This window comes from Elephantulus edwardii, unplaced genomic scaffold (genome assembly GCF_000299155.1).
Source record: "Elephantulus edwardii isolate Elephantulus edwardi_28Jun2011 unplaced genomic scaffold, EleEdw1.0 scaffold00009, whole genome shotgun sequence".
Taxonomy (NCBI): Eukaryota; Metazoa; Chordata; class Mammalia; order Macroscelidea; family Macroscelididae; genus Elephantulus; species Elephantulus edwardii.
In genome coordinates this window covers 7,105,933-7,121,473 of record NW_006399759.1, presented here as the reverse complement: position 1 = coordinate 7,121,473, position 15,541 = coordinate 7,105,933, and the positions used below count along the sequence as shown (strand labels likewise).

At 42.2% G+C, this 15,541-nt stretch overlaps 1 protein-coding gene across 1 annotated transcript in view; it reads right to left on the bottom strand.

Moving 5' to 3' along the window:
• The window catches only part of CIB4 (calcium and integrin binding family member 4), a 134,480-nt gene that overhangs the window by 5,964 nt on the left and 112,975 nt on the right, over positions 1 to 15,541 (bottom strand). The window lies entirely within an intron of this gene.

Here is a 15,541-nt window from a genome sequence, read left to right as displayed (position 1 = left end):
GTCTTCCTCCACCTTTCCAGGAAGCATGATACCCCTTTCCAAGGAATAGCCTCTCCGAGCAACATGCCCAAAGTATGTGAGATGAAGCTTTGTCATCTTTGCCTCCAAGGAGTTCTCTGGCTGCACCTTCTCCGAGACATACCTGTTTGTTCGTTCATTTGTCAGTCCACAGAATATTCAGTACTCTTCTCCAACACCACAGCACAAAAGCATCAATTTTTCTGTCAGCTTTATTCATTATCCAGTTCTCAGATACATAGGAAGTGACCAAAAAGATCATAGAGTATCGTTTAATTGGCCTATATCCATAGCACCAGGAAGAGGAAAGGGCTGGGATTCAAATTCAGGACACATGATCTCTGAGCTGTCAAACTTGGAAGCCATTCAGAGGATCAGGAGATAGGCTGCACAGACACACAGAGAGAAGGGCAGGCAGGGCCTGGCGCCATGGGTGTCCCTGCTCTGCCCGATTCAGTGGTTCTGTGATCGTGGATGTGTCGACTCCGTCCTCTGTGAAGTAGGCATGGTGGTCTTCGTTTGCAGCTAGCTGGAATGTGGACTATGGATCGGTCCTCACAGGGTTAGGGGACAAGAGGCAAATAAGTGTCCCTCCAGCCCTGTGCAAGCCATCCTCCCTGCACCCTCAGAGACCTGAAAGTGGGTAGGAATGCACCCACCCCCGGCAAGATGTGGTTGTCAAAGAAAGGACTGGACGGAGCGAGGAAAGGGATCCTCCAGCCCACTGGGGTTCCACACATCTTTATCCCAGTCCCATCATATGGGGAGTACCAGACCCTTGGCAGAGCTAGGAGGCTCATTTTCCATACATAGTTATTCCATATACTCCCTGGAGGTGGAACAGCCAGAACCAATTTTTTACCTCATTTCTACAGAGACCTCCCCCGGCAGTATGCTTCAATATTTGCTACAGGACTCCGGAGCAGCAAGTCTCATTAGAGAAACTGAGGCCCCGAGTGGAGATGCGAGTTTGCTGCTGTCACGAGGTAAGTGCGGTCACAGGGCCCTCTAGTGGCCAAGCCAAGAACTTCATCCCGAGCTCTGATTCTGGACGTGCGAAGTGTCACTAATCACCTCACGCCCGCAACAGGCCCTCTCTGCTGGCGCAATGTTACCAGTTCCAAGGATGGGAATCTCAGACTGACCCAACACGGCTCTGTCCTCACACACCGCAGGACGAGGGGCCAGCACGGGGCCTGGGGCCAGGACCAGCCTCAGCCGCAGTGACACTGCACTCTTCCAGAGACCCCTGCAGTGTCCCCAGGCGTCTGCTGGCCGGAGTCCTAATCGCAGAGACTGCAGCACAGTGACACGGCTTTGGTCCTAAGCCATCTGGAAACAATCATTTGCTGGAGTAAAATGTAGTCCTGGACGGTTCCCTTGCTTTGGGGGTGCAAGGGCAGAACAGCCTGGGAAAGGGCGGGAGGGGACACTGGATGCTGTCTGCTTCCAGCCCTCTGGACCTGCAGCCTTGGCCACGCTGGGCAGGGCTGGAGTCTTTCTCTTGCTGCTTCCAACAGTGGGGAGCTCAGAGACCCTGGGGAGTCAGACTCAGCCTTGGAGACCCCAAGAAGACCCTTACCATCCCATCATTGCCACCTCATCATTTCTGTCATTATTACTCCCCTGTACTTTATAAAACACTTGTGCAAACTGGACTGCTACCTGTAGAAAGCTCAGACAGGATCCATATTCACCTCAAACACAAAAATCAACTCAAGGTGGAGTAGAGACCTGGGAGAAAAGCCTCAAACCATAAAACTCATCAGAGACAAACTGAGAGCAAGCTTAGAAGGCCAAGTCTATGGTATAAAGAGACTGCCAAATACAACGAGAAATGCTCGATCTGGAAAGGATGAAATTGATGAATGTGACCTTTTAAAGATTAAATCCCTGTGAGCATCAAAAACATTTTCCAGCAGAGTGGGGGAAAAAAACCCCACACTACTCATTGGGAGAAAAAAAAAAACCAAACCAAACCCATTTGGCAATACCATTTCAGTGTCTCATATCAAAAGTTTACAGAATCCTGCGGGGCCTCCACAAGAAAAAGACTGAGAACCCAATTACAAAATGGTCAAAAGACATGGAAAGAATTTTCACAGAGGAAGACATTTAAATGGCCAACAGACAAAGGAAGAAATGCTCAAAATCACTGGCAATAAGAGAGATGCAAATAAAAATCACAATGAGATACCATCTTACTTTAGTAGCAGTGGCAAAGTTTAACAGGACAGCAAGTAATAAATGTTGGAGATAATGTAGCAGGATAGGAACATTGTTAGTGGGATTGTAAAATGGTACAAATACTCTGGAAGGCAGTTTGGCATTTCCTAAAAAAGCTGAACATAGAAATTCCATATGACCCAGCTATTCCACTGTTTGGAATATACCCTGGGAAAATGAGAACTGAGGCACAAAGGGAAACTTGAACATGAATTTTTCACAGCAGTGTTATTCACCCACCGCAAGAACCATTGCAACAACCCAGATGTGCAATCACAATTGAATGGATTGAGAAATTATGGTACATTCACACAATGGAATACAATGCAACATGCAGGAGGAATGATTTTGTAAATTACTACCTAACTTGGGAGGGACTGGAGAGCATTATGCTGAGTGAACTAACTCAATCCCGTAAGGACAAATGCTGCACAAGACCATTATTGTAGAATGAGTATGAGAATCCAAGGGGAGAGCAGAGGAGTGAGGATGGGCGGGGGGTTGTTAATGATAGGATTGCACAATCTGATGGGTGGTGGTGAAGGGTGAAGAAAATAGGAATGATCCGGTGTGGAAAACGGTGTATACAAACTTTGTAAATAAACCTGTATAAAATAAACATTTTTTTAAAAACTCCAACAAAACAAAACAACCAACCAGAAAACCCAACTCTTTGTGCAATTTACAAAGCTTATTTAATAGAAGCAAATTATTCAAGAAGCTGGACTCTGAAGAAAAATGTAGCATCAGGACTGGAGGAAGACTCATTAATAACCTTCATTCTGCAGATGACGTAGTCTTGCTTGCTCGAAGTGAGGAGGACTTCAAGTGCTTATTGCAAAAGATCAAAGACTACTGCCTTCAATATGGATTGCATCTCAATGTCAAGAAAACAAATATTTTCACCACTGGATCAACAGATAAGATCATGATAGATGGAGAAAACATTGAAGCTGTCAACAAATTCATCTTAATATGGATCCACATTCAATGCACTTGTTACCAGCAGTCAGGAGATCAGAAGACATAAGCACTTGGGAAATCTGTAGCCAGGGACCTCTCCAAATTTTTGCAGAGCAGTGATGTCAGTTTGAGGACTAAGGTGAACCTAATTCAAGTCATGGTCTTTTCAATCACATGCTATGCATTTGAGAGCTGGACAATGAATAAGGATGACAGAAGAATTGATGTCTTTGAGCTGTGGTGTTGGAGAAGAGTACTGAATATCTCATGGACTGATGAAAGTACAAAGAGATGTGTCTTGGAAAAGACGCAGCCAGAGTGCTCCATGGAGGCTTGGATGACAAAGCTTCATCTCACATACTTTGAGTATGTTGCTAGGAGAAGTTATTCCTTGGAAAGGGGTATCATGCTTGGCAAGGTGGAGAGATGACAAAAGAGAGGAAGACCCCCAACCAGGTGAACTGACATAGGGACGGCTGCAATGAGGTTGAGTGTGTCAGAGATGGTGAGAACGGCACGTGATAGGAGAGAGTTCAGGTCTATTGTTCCTAGGGTCACTATGAGTCATGCTTGACTTGACTGCACCTAACAGCAACAACAATTTGATAGAAGCAGGTAGGATTGTTCTCACTTCACAAACATGGCTGACCATGAGAGACATGGGATCCTCAGTCAGCCCACCTGGGAATCGCATCCTGTTGCAGTGCCAGGTCTTGGGAAGGCATGGGGATGCAGCTCTCTAGTATCCACTTGAAGATAATTCATATCTGGGGAAAGCTACGCTGATGGGAACACAAAGGCATTGCCATTACGTTGTCTCTGACAGGTAGACAATCTCCCCTTTGCTGTTACATGAGAGGATTGGTCAGCTGAGGAGAGCTGTGTCTTCATGTGTACAAGGGTACAGCAGGCTTAATGGAATTCTCACCGAATACCTTTCTATCCCTTTAAAAACTTCAGTTCTTTTCCAGGACGACATGATGTTCAGCTTGATATACTCAGCATTCCACTCTTTCTTGCCACTATGCATGTTCTTATAAGAAAGTTACAGTTAATGAGGTATAAGCTGAAGTTGCTGGGTGGGGCGCTCAAGCTTTTTTGGCTAAAGACTAGATTTATCGGTGTCTCGCGATGTACACTGTGTCCTCATCTCTTCACCCGTCCCCTTTTCTGCCTGCCTGGAATGCAGATGAGATGCCTGGAGGCAGAGCAAAGCCATTTTGTGACCATAAAGAGAGCTTTCTCATATTAAACACGGCAAATGAGGAGATCTGCGGGGTCTGAGCTCTTGGTAACTTCGTTAGGTTATTGCCCCAGCTCTTCACTGCTTGTTTTCAGACTTCATTTTAAAAAAGAAATTATGGGTCTTGTGATACACAATTGTGTATACAACTGTATATTATTAGAATTATGTGTTGTTAGATGCCATTTCTGACTCTCCGTCTCTTCAGTATGACATCTTTCTCCAAGGGCTGGCCACTTCTGACAACACATTCAAATCATGTGAAATGAACCTTCGCCATCCTTGTCTCCAAGGAGCATCTTGGTTGCATGCTCTCCAAGACATAGCTGTTTGTTCATAGATATTCAGTACAGAGCTGTTGTAGCCCATAGAGACGCAGTACAGTATGCTTCTCCAACACCACAGTTCAAAGGCATCATTATTCTTCTGCCATCCTTATTCATTGTCCAGCATTCAGATGCATTAGAAGTAAATGAAAAGCCTTTAAAATGTCAATTAAAATTAAAAAAGAGGAAGAAAATAAAGAAGTGAATGAAAAGACTATCGCTTAGACCAGGCACACCTTCCTCTTTAAATTGACATCCTTGCTCTTTAGCACTATAGAGAGGCCCTTGACAGCAGTTTTTCCCATTTCAATGCATTTTTTTTTAAAGTTTCCGGATTGTTGCTACCATGCATATTGATTGCTGATTCAAGTAAAATGAAATCGGTGACAACTTCAATCTTTTCTCCGTCTCTCATGATGTTGCCTATGGGATGAGGATTTGAATTTTCATGATGCTGCAATGTCATCCTTATTGAAGGTGGTAGTCTTTGATCTTCTGCTGCAAGTGTTTCAAGTCCTCCTCACTTCCAGCGAGCAAGATTGTGGCAATTTAGGAGAGTCTGCCATGCTAAACAAACTCCGGTTTGTTAATGATGCAGGTCCTTGGAGCAGCAGAGGCTTGGTAGAGAATTCAATCAGGTCTTTGGGCTCTGCTTAAGAATCAGCACCACAATCATCACTATCCTCTCTATTACTCCTTTTAATTCGTCCTCCTCTTTGTCCTTCGTGATGCACCATCACGCAATTCCTTGAGCAGTGACCAAGTATCAGGCCTGACTAGACCCTTATCCTAACTCTAACCCTTGGCTCAGGGCTTCACATGTCCTGTTTCTAATCCTCCTGACGGCTCTCTAAGGAGCAGGTCTTCTGAGTCTAAGAGAAATCAGATTTGTCTGGGGATGGCTGATGAAGCCCTGGAGTTAACGGGTCCCTAGGTGTCTATTTTCACATCTGATTTGCATGAAGTCTTTGAGCTTTGTGCTTTTGTGTTTGGGCTCAAGGAAGAAGGAAGGAGTGTGCTCAGGGCCTGGGGACAAGGGATCAGGAGAAACTAAGTGCACTGTGAGGGGCAATGCGGTCTCTGGTCTTTGATCTGACCTGCAACTATTTGACCTTGTGGAGGCTAAGACATTCTCTCTGTTTCTGAGCTAAACAACTTTATCACCTGTGTGTTGAAGCCTAAAGAGAACCTGCTGGTTTTCTTGCTCCCTGAGGATTTGGCTGTTTTTGTTTGTTTAGCTTTGGAAACTGTAGAAAGGCAGCTGAGCAGACATCTTTTGGGACATCTGCCCAGCCTGCACACACATCATCATCTCCGAGAAGGGCTCCCACCTCCCAAGTCGTGGGCCCCTGGAATTGTGTTTGTTTATGAGACTCTGCTTATGTTAGGCTGTCATTGATTGGGCAAGGCTGGCCACCTAATCCAGGGACAGCTAGGTCATTGGTGTGGCTGAGACAAGCAGCATCCTGGGAGAGAACAGAGGTGAGAAACAGAGATGCTTATGGCTAGTCAATCAGAGCAAAGCCTGTAGGGCGTGTGGGAGGCTAAGGTAGACATCATTGGCCCCTACACACAGAGGCATAAAAATCAGGTCTGCAAAAAGATGAGTAAGAAGCAGATGCGCAGAGGGAAGCAGGGAGGATAGCCAGAGAGAAAGGAGGAAAAGGATACAGTGGCTTCTTGCTTGCCTCCCTCCTAGACTCTCAAGAGGTCTGCTGTGGCTTCATATGGAAGACAAACTCTATGATCCTCACCTCCTAATATTCATGCCTTTGAATCATTTCCTCCCCTTTAGTGTGGTGTTGTTATTGCTGTTGTTATGTGCTGTCATGTTGCCTATGACTCACTGTGACCCGATATACAACAGCTCTAAACCCTGCTCTATCCTGTGCCAGTCTCACTGTCTCTGACACACCCACCCCCATTACCCCAGTAACTGAGTCAATCCACCTCATAGAGGGTCTTCCTCTCCTGCGCTGTCCCTCCCCCCTGCCCTCTCCCAAGCATGACCTCCTTCTCCAAGGACTGGTCTCAGACCAGTCCCTTTAGTGTAGACAATGTTATTATTGTTGTGTGCCACTGAGTCGATTAGACTCATAAAGACCCTATGAACAATAGCTTCAAACTCTGCTCTATCCTTAGCCAATTTCACTGTCTCTGATACACCTGCAGTCAGCTTCTCCAGGCTCTCCCTCTCCTCCTGCACTGTCCCGTCACCCTTCCAAGCATGATGTACTTCGCCAAGGTCTGGTCTCTTCTGGCAACATACCCAAAGCATCGACTATGACTCATATTGACCCAATGAACAAAAGATCTTAATCTTGACTTATCTTGCACCATTCTTTTTATTGTTGTTTGGTTGGTTGGTTTTTGTTTACTTACAAAGTTTGTATACACTGTTTCACCCTATTCTTCATTCACATTGTGTTTCATCCAATCATTCTCATACATTCTGTTTTAGAAACTCAATCACCATTGCACCTTGCCCATCATTGCCCTGTCTTTTCACTAGACTCCTTCCTGTTTGACCCCCCCACCTCAAGCTACCAAGCTGTGCAACCCTGTGGTTTCACCCCCACCTATCCTCACCCCTCTGCTCCCCACCTTGAGTTCCTGTACATGTTTTACTAGTTATCCTTCTATTTTTACAATAATGGTTTTATGCAGTATTTGTCCTTATGAGACTGCATTAGTTCACTGAGCATGATGCCTTCCAGCCTCCCCCAAGTTATGTAATATTTTTCAAAATTGTTGATTCTGAGTGCTGCATGGTATTCATTGTCTGAATGTACCACAATTTCTCAATCCATTCGGTTGTGGTTGGGCATGTGGGCTGTTTCCATGTTCTTATCCTGCATCATTTTTATGATCACAATATGCTTGCATTTTTATAATCACTATGTCATTTAACCTTGTCGAAGACTGTCCTCTCTTTCTCTGGCCCTCCACTTTCCCCCCTTTTTCTGAGGACTTGCCCCTCCTCACAACATGCCCCAAAGTATGTGAGATGACGTTTCACCATCTTTGCCTGTAATGGGAGTCCTGGTTACACTTCCTCTAAGACATAGTTGTATGCTTTCTTGGCAGTCCATTAGATATTCAGTACTGTTCTCCAGCACCACGATTCAAAGGCATCAGCTCTTCTCTGTCATCCTTATTCATTGTACACATTTCAGTTGCACAGGAAGTAATTGGAAAGACCATGCCTTGGAGCAGACACTCCCTAGTCTTTAAAGCAACGTGCTTGCTCTTTAGCACTTTGGAGAAGTCCCTGACAGCAGGTCTTCCTAATGCAAAACATGGATTTCTTGACTGCTGCTACCATGTGTGGAAAAAAGAATATAACAAAAGCAATAAGACATCATTTCCATGATTATCATTTGCTATTTAAGATGCCATGATGCTAGCAGACTGGCTTCAGAAACTCTCTCCCTGTGTATCTGAGAAGAAAGAAGCAAGTGACAGCAAAGATATGGGAAATCTAATAACACAATGAATTTGACCTCATAGGCCTATACGGGGAGCTCTGGTGGCTTAGTGGCAAGAAGCTGTGCTGCAACCCCAAAGGCATGCGGTGTGAATCCACCAGTTCCTCTGCAGGAGGACGTGCAATCTCCTCCTGAGCGATTAACTCTCTCTGAAAACCCGTTGAAGGGTCAGCTATGGGTTGGTTCTGACTTTACAATACACAGCAACACAACAACAACAACAGGCACATACAGAGCACACTACCCAAGCAACACAGTACACGTTCTTCTCCAATGCACGTGGGTAATTCTCCACAGCAGACCAAATTTTAGACAACAATAAACCAGTCTCAATAAATTAAAAATAAAAAAATAATACAAAGCATGTTCTCTGAACAAACTGTCACAAAACTAGAAACAATACAACAAAGAAAAAAATTAAATATGTGGAAAATAAATAACACTTTATCTAAAACTGTTGACTGGTTGCTGTTCTTGTTATGTGCTGTCGAGTCAAGTATCAGTCATAGTGACCCTATGAACAGCCAACCTGAAGCCTGCTCTGTCCTGTGCCATCTTCATCATCTCTGACACACTACAGCCCATTGCTGAAGTCACAAATGGCAATCCATCCCATTGGGGGGGTCTTCCTCCTCTTAACTGACCCTCTATTTTTCCAAGCTAGATGTCGTTTTTCAAGGAATAGCCTCACGTAGCTACATGTACAAAGTATGAAGACAAAGCTTTGTCATCCTTGCTTCCAAAGAACACGCTGGCCACACCCTTTCTAGGACATATCTGTTTGTTCTCTTGCTGTCAATGGTCCATTCAGTACTCTTCTCCAGCACAACTTAAAGTCATCAACTTTTCTGTCATCTTTATTCATTGTCCAGCTCTTTGATGCACAGCCCCTGACTGAGAAACCCTGGCCTGAATCAGGTGGACTTTAGTCTTCAACTGACATTATTGCTTTTCTGTATTTTGGAGAGGTCCCTGAGTTGACTTGCAAGTAGACTTGCCCAGTGCAATAAGTCTCCTAATTTCCTGACTGCTGGCACCAAGGGTGTTGATTGTTACTCAAGCAAGATGAAATCATTGACAGCTTCAATCTTTTCTCCATCTATCATAATGTTGACTATTGAGTCTTTGGTTAGGTTCTTTTCTTCTTGATGTTGAAACGTAATCCATACTGTAGGCCTTGCTCTTCTGCAGCAAACATTTCATATCCTCCTCACTTTCCGCAAGCAATGTTGTGTCATCAGCGTAACTCAGGTTGCTGATGAGTCGTCCTCCAATTCTGATGTCAATATATTAATTAATAGAAGAAATTTAAAAATTATATTTAGAAATTGTTAAAACTGAACAAGAATGAAACTACAAGATACCAAAATCTGTGGGATGTAAAAAAATAAAAAAGCAGTGTTTAGAAGATAACGTATAGCAATACAGGGATCAAGAACAAGAGAAAGAGCCAGATTCCGTGAATTAGACCAGGAACTTGAGCAACTTTAAAAAAAAGAGCTGCAGAAGACCACCAGAGCTACCAGAAGAAATAAAATTAAATAGGAAATAAAAAAGCCCAATAGAAAGAATCAACAAGGTTAGGAGTAGATTCTTGGACAGGACTAATAAAACCAACAAATCACTGACAAAGCTAACAAATGGGGAAAATGAGATTATTCAAATAACCAGAATAACAGATGAGATGGCCAACGTCACAACAGAGTCAACTGATATGGAAAAGATCATAACAAACATTATAAAAAAACTGTAACAAATTTGAAAATTAGAAAATGGATGAATTTCTAGAAACACATACCCATCTAAACTACCACAAACAGGTAGGCAATTTAAATAGACACATAACAAAATAAGAGACTGAAGAGGTCATTGAAAACAAACAAGTCCTCGCAGTAACAATAATAATCCCAACTAAGATGACTTCACTGAAAATTCACCAAACATTCAGTGGAGTTCTGATGTCAGTTCTACTCAATGTATTCAAGAACACAGAATAAGAAAGAATATCCATAATTTAACACATAAAATAAAGGAAAATAATCACGTTATTATCTTTTTGACAAAGAAAAGGCAATTGATAAAATCCAACATACTTTCCAGCTTAAAAGAAACATTCAATTAAAAAACAACCTTCACAAAACATCATTATAAAGGAAATATCTCAATGTAATTTTGGGAATTGTGTGCAAAATCACCAGCCAACATTATTCTCAATGAAGAAAGATTGAAAGCATTCCCCTTGAGGACAGAAATGAGACAAGAATGTCTTTATCACTACCCTTATTCACTAATGTCCTGGAAGGACTAATCAGAAGAATAAGACATGAGGGGTAAATAAGCAACATCTAAATTAGAAAAGAAGAAATAAAACAATTATTTGTCATAGTTGACATCATCCTCTGCATAGACAATCCCAGGCACTCCACAAGAAAGTTACAGGAACTAACAGAAGGAGTCAGCAAAGTGGCAGAGGACAGATCAATACACAGAAACAGTTGGATTCCTCCGCACCAATAAGGAGGACTCTGAAAAGGAAATTAAAAAAATCAATACCATTTAAAACAGTAACTTCCAATATCATGAAATACCTAAAAATAAACCTAGCTAGGGGCATAAAAGATCTATACTCAGAAAATGACAAAATATTGTGGCAAGAAACTAAAAAAAAAAACAGCTCGGGTGGCCTAGTGGCAAGAAGCTGCACTGCAATCCCAGAGGTACGCGATTCAAATACACCAGATGCTCTGCTGGAGAGGGAGGGGCAATCTCCTCCCATACATGTCAGATCTGATTTGACTGTACACACACACACACAAAATGATAAAATAAAAAAGAACTATATAAATGGAAAATATTTCATGCTTATACGTAAGAAGACTTAATATTTTGAAGTGCTAAGCACTACCAAAAGCAATCCATAGATAAAATCTAATCCTGATCCAAACCACAGCAGTGTTCTTTAATGAAATGGAAATGCTAATCTCCTACTTGGTATAAAAAGTTGCTTCAAATAGTCAAAGCAATATTGACAAAGAACAAATTAGGAGGCCTTACCTTACCCAATCTCAAATATTTCTATACAGCTACAATAATCAGAACAGCCTGGTCCTGGCTCAGTGACAGAGATATAGACGGATGGAATAGAATTAAGAGTCCAGAAGTAAATCCATTCATCTCTAGGCAACTGGTCGTCAACAAAGATTTAAAGTCCACTCAATGAGGACAAAAGAGTCTCTTTAACAAGGATTCTGGCAAAACTAGATATTTACGTATAACTAAGTTTGTCTGATACAGACCATGGTCTTTGCTATCACCTGTTATGCAACAGAGAGTTGGACAATGACTAGGGAGGATAGAAGGAGAATTGATGCCTTTGAGCTGTGGTGCTGGAGAAGAGTATTGAGAATACTATGGACTGCTAGGAAAACAAACAGATTCATCCTGGAAAGGGTCAAACCAGGCGGCTCCTTGGAGGCAAGGATTCTGAGGCTCTGTCTAACATAGTTTGGACATGTTGTAAGGAGGGACAGGTCCTTGGAGAGGGACATCATGCTTGGTATGGGGGAGGGACAGTGCAGGAGGGGCTATGAGGTGGATTGATTCAGTGACTGGGGTAATCAAAATGGGTGTATCGGAGACGGTGCGATTGGCACAGGACAGAGCAGAGTTTAAGGCTGTTGTACATAGAGTCACTGTAAGTAGCAATTAATTCGACGGCACATAACAACAACAACAAACAAAATAAAACAGGATCCACATCATGCACAAAAATGAACTCAAATTGGGTCAAAGACCTAAATGCTAACATTAAAAAGATAAAATCCTGGAAGTTAATGAAGGGATAAAACTATGGTTGTTATTGTTGTGTGCCATCAAACCAGAACTGAACCTTGCCAACCCTCCAGTGGATTTTCAGAGGCAGTAAGTCCCATGAGAAGAAATTGCCCATTCTTCTAATGCAGAGCAGCTGGTGGATTCGAACCACATGGCTTTGGAATTGCAGTACAATTTCTTGATAAAGCTAGAACTGTAAATTCTTGGAAGTTAATAAAGAGAAAACAACTGGAGGATCTAATTTGGGGCCCAAATATCTTATACAAAACTGAAAATGCACAAACAAAATGTGATAAATTAAACTGCTGTTGCTAGACACAGTTGAGTCAGCTACAATTCATTTGACCCTATGGACAATAGATCAGAACATTGGTTTATCCAAATCTTTATAATTTGTCATCAATTTATGACTGTCTGATTAAAAATGGCCAATACTCTAAACTCACTGAAGCCAAGGATGTTGGTCTTTATGCACTTCTTTTCATTTTTAACAACTTCAAATTCTCTTTGATTCATACTTCATGCATTATTATTAACCGAAGTTTGCAGCTGCTTCTTATTTCTTGACTGCCTTCCAACTCAAGAGCCACACCTATTAGTGATATATCTATTAATGTTCCTCTATGATTCATAGGGTTTTCCAAGGCCTCTTAGTCTGGAAATTCACTGAAACATGTTCACCATGGGTAACTCTTCTGATATTTGAAATACCAGTGGCATAGCTTCCAATATCACAGCAACAAGCAAGTCAATATAGTACAGCAGACTGACAGACAAGTGCTGTATCTGTAAGAACAAACCATGAACCAAACAGGCATACAAAGATCACGAACAAATATGCATTCTATGGGAATCTGAAAACAAGCTGTCTTGTCCGGGATAGTGTTTTTGCCAGATGAGCAGAAGATTGGAATTGAGTTCTCTGCCCAGGTAGAATTTATGTTTGACTGGTGATCCTGGCCTCAAGATATGAGCCAGGTTATGTGTACCATTTCTTTAGCTCTAGGATGTGTCTAGGGTATATAGAAAGGTGAAACAAACAACCTAAAACAGTATTTCTACCGGCCTCAAAGGAGCAGAGGCTAGTCTCCCTGGCTAGAAATGATGTTCCTGCCAGTGTAGGGGACAGACGAAGGCGAGGAATCTAGTCAGAGATGGCCAGCATAAAGATAGAGTCACTATCAATCGAGATGTCCAAGGATGATTCACTCTGCAAAGGGTGATTGTTTTCTTGGCAGTCCATGGTATGTTCAACACTCTTCTCCAGCAAAGCTCAAGGGTATCAATTCTTCTTCTGTCATCCTTAGTCATTATCCAGCTCTCTGAGACATAGCAAGTAATAGTGAAGACATGACCTGGGTCAGGCACACCTTAGTCTTCAGACTGATATCATTGTTCTTTAGGACTCTAGAGAAGTCTCTGACAGCCGATTTTCTCAATGCAATTCTCCTTTTGATTTCCTGACTTCTGGTGTCAAGAGTGTTAATGTGGACCCAAGCAAGCTGAAATTGTTAACAATCTCAATCTCTTCTACATCTATCATGGTGCTGCTGATTAGCCCAGCGGTGAGAATCATTGTTTTCTTGATGCTGGGCTTCAGTGCATATTGAAGACTGCAGTCCTTGATCTTCTGCAGTAAATGCCTCAGGTCCTCCTCAGTTTCAGCAAGCAACTTTGTGTCATCTGCATAATGCAGGCTGTTGATGAGTCTTCCACCCGATGTCACATTCCTCCTCATAGAGCCCAGTCTCCTGAATGATCTGCTCTGCGTATAAATTGAAAAGGTATGGAGACAGGACGAAATCCTGACGCACTCCTTTCTTGATTTTGAACCATGCAATGCTTCCTTGTTCTGCCCTGACTCTGCTTTCCTCATCCAAGAATTAGTTTCACATGAACACAGTCAGATGTAAATGAAATATTTATGCTTATTTTTTAAAAGGCCTTTGCCAGGGGAATTAAAACAAAAAAACCATACAGACTAGAAAAAAATTCTGGTAATGTTAAAACTGGTAACTCTAATATTTAAAATATCTAAATTTAATCGAAGTCTGATATCTAATATATGTAGAAACTTGAATAGCTCGACAACAAAAAGATAAGTGTAAAAATAATGTTCAAGGGACATGAATAGACATTTCATCAAAGAAGACATCAGGCAGCAAAAAGAAGACAACAGAAAAACTCCAAAGGCTTAAACAAACAACAAACAAATTTAAAACCCCACAAACATGGACAGATGTTTGTTGTGGTTGTTAGCCATTATTGTTGTTAGTGTGTTTAATGCTGAGTCAGTCCTAACTCATAGCAACTCAGTGTACAACAGGTTGGATCCCTGTGTGGTTCTGAACCTTCCTCACAAACACCGCCATTCTGGAGCCCATTGTAGCAGCCCCTGTGTCAGCCTATTCCATACAGAGAAATAAAAACTGCCATCTCAGCCCTGTACAAAAGGGCAATGCTAAAAACAAAACCAACAAATGCAGGCAAAGCTGTGGAGAGATTGGAACTCTTATTCATTGCTGATGGGACTGGAAAATGGTTCAAAGACTATAGAAAATGGTATGGCGCTTCCTCAAAAAGCTTCAGGTAGCAACAATGAATGAATGGGACCCCAAAGTCTCTGTAAACGTTCATTAAAATTAAAAATAATTAAAAAAATAAAGGCTTCAGGTAGAAATGTCTTATGACCCAGAAATTCTACTTTTAGGTGTACATCTAAGAAATATAAGAGCAGTGACACAAATAGATACGTCCATTGCAATCTTATTTTCAGTAATAAACAGATGGGAATTACCTGAGTGCTCATCAGGAGATGAAAAGACAACATGTCATACACGCATAGAATGGAACAATGCCACCCTCTATCAGTACTCTGTGACTCTAAATCTTTGAGGACATTATCCATCCTTCTCCCAAGGAGCTACTGGTGATTTTGAACTATCAACCTTTTTGTTAGAAGTCTGTTACTTTATGAACTAAGCAGCCAGGACTCCCCCAAGAAACCTAACATGGATAAATCTGGAGGACTTGTCATTGAACAAGTCAATCACAAAAGGACAAATAGTACGTATGATCCTGCTATTATACAAAAACCAACACATCTTTGATGATTACTACGGATGGGAGGAGGAGGGACGGGAATCACTTCCTGGGTAGTGAACTCAAACCAGCAGGTGTCTAAGGCCATGGATCTTAATGGGAAGAAGCTAATCATCTTTCTCTCTAAGAGCAGCTGGTGGGCTCCAACCCTCGAGACACACAGACTTGAGGTTAGGAGGGCCGTGTGCCCCAAGAGCTCCCTTTCTTCATAGTAAAGATGTGTTTTTGTTTTGTTTTGTTTTTTTAGGCTGTTGTTGTTGTTGTTATGTGCCGTCGAGTTGCCTGCGACTCATAGCGACCCTATGTACAACAGCCCTAAACTCCGCTCTGTCCTGTGCCAA